The sequence below is a fragment of the Anneissia japonica genome, unplaced genomic scaffold (genome assembly GCF_011630105.1).
Source record: "Anneissia japonica isolate Jap-2015-1 unplaced genomic scaffold, ASM1163010v1 scaffold287799_len804019_cov200, whole genome shotgun sequence".
NCBI classification, from domain to species: Eukaryota; Metazoa; Echinodermata; class Crinoidea; order Comatulida; family Comatulidae; genus Anneissia; species Anneissia japonica.
The window spans coordinates 288,148-290,149 of NW_022716884.1; the positions used below are offsets into that span (position 1 = coordinate 288,148).

At 31.1% G+C, this 2,002-nt stretch overlaps 1 protein-coding gene across 1 annotated transcript in view; it reads right to left on the reverse strand.

Annotated features, from left to right (window-relative positions):
- Positions 1 to 2,002, reverse strand: part of LOC117110034 (fibropellin-1-like) — a 41,509-nt gene that overhangs the window by 23,596 nt on the left and 15,911 nt on the right. The gene's annotated exons all lie outside the window — the stretch shown is intronic.

Consider the following 2,002-nt stretch of genomic DNA (forward strand, 5'->3'; position numbering starts at 1 on the left):
AAGTAGTGTCGCTAAGTATGGTAATATATAAGTAGGTATATATATACTACAGGTACTCATAACTAACTCATAGGGTGAAAAATCCTTTGTCTATATTTCTCCTTAACGTCGTTAAAATTTCCCCTTAGCGGCAGTATTCTTGCCTTAAGGTATTATTTCTAACCCTTTCCATTTTTATCGTTTCCCCCTATGGTAGCATATAGTCGTATATATATAAAAGTAGGTTTTGCTTCATATTTACTATGATTTCTTGCTGTGACCTACAAGCTAGTTTCTAGCATATACATGGCTCTACCAAGGGTAAAAGTGAGTTGTATGAGAGGAAATGCCTGGGGCTTGTAACTGCGCCTATACCGTATGTGTCCTTGTGGTCTAAAGGTATCACACTCCCCTTGCCAGCAAAAGGCGACAGGTTTGAATCCTGCTAGACACTTTCTTTCATACAACTGAAATAGGAACTTTTCAGTGAAGGTCTATGCTTGATACAATTAAGACAATTAACAGTTCCTATTCGAGCATTAGTGTTATTAATTATTTGTTATTAAAAAAAATACTGTACTGGTAAACAACAATGGTGTGGAAAACAATAAATAGGTCTTTGTAGAGAAGCGAAATTGAAAAACAAAAGCTAAAATGTAAATGTTATATTAATTACAACAAACAACAACAACATACAAGAAATGTACACCAATACACTAGTAAAGCCACAACACTTATTTCTTTACAAAATTGAGTTAATTTACTTTCCATAATTATTGTTGTACTGTACAAACATATTCATTTATAGTTGTCATTTTGACTGATCAACTGTAATTAGTGTTTATGATTTTGGGCCCCAGCCTTTAAGTCATCATTTCTGTTCTAAAATTACTAGCATATCCCTTTGTGATTTGCAGTTTACATCAAATTTATTTGTTGCACTCGAGATGCATTATTTGAAGTTCTTTACTGTCCATTCATTCACATGAATGTATGTATTGGAATTTATATAGTGGAATTTATTTAGTCAATTCATTATTTATCCATTATTATAGCTCGTTGTTAGGAGTTGAAAATACAGTAAATAAAAAATATAACAAATTCCTCTTACTTATCTATAATTTTTATATATTTATAACGTAAAACCTCTAATTGAAGCCTTGGGCTGAGTAAAGAGGGGGGCTTCTTTTCAAAATGAATGATGTAAATTTTGGGAATTACTACTATAAAACAATAAATAGGGCCACTGTAACATCAACCTGTGTCATGGGTGTATTAACCAGCATTAAATTACTTAAACTACTGTATAAACCAAGTGTGATTTTTATTTATTTTGTATCTTTGAAATTCATGTACAGTGTGTATATATATATTAATTACAATTAACAAATTATTGTAATAATAATATTCATCAAACTAATCATTTAAAACTTAATTAAAATAAACTAAAACCTAAAATATTTGATAATAATACTTGGCACATTTGTAAATTTGTTTTTGGTTTATTTTCTTCTCTGTTGTTGTTAAGCGAGTTTGTGACAACGTGAGGCGCTATATAAATCTAGAATTATTATACTATCTCAAAAAAAGCCCATCCTATCTTGAAAAGATATGTCCATGGGCTTCTTTTCGAGATGGGCTTCCTTTCGAGGCTACTTTTGCAAATAATGGGGGGGGGTTTCAATTCAAAATGGGCTTCTTCTCAAGATTAAGCCATTGGGCTTCTATCAAAGTTTTACAATATTACAGTACAGTGCATCTACACATACTATATTTATTTGAATAAACGCCCCAGGGCGTTTATCGTTGACCCCTTCAGAAAAAAGCAAAATGCTTAAAGGGTTATCCTGAAATTATCTTATTGTTGTTTAATTCGTTTAATTTTGTATTCTGTTTAGTTGTGAGAATTTCGAAATAAATCAAATCAAATCAAGGGTTTTTGAAAAGGTGTTTATACGATTAAATGGATATGTATATGGGGCTTGATATGCCAAAACTAATATCAGTGATCAAACATGAAAAA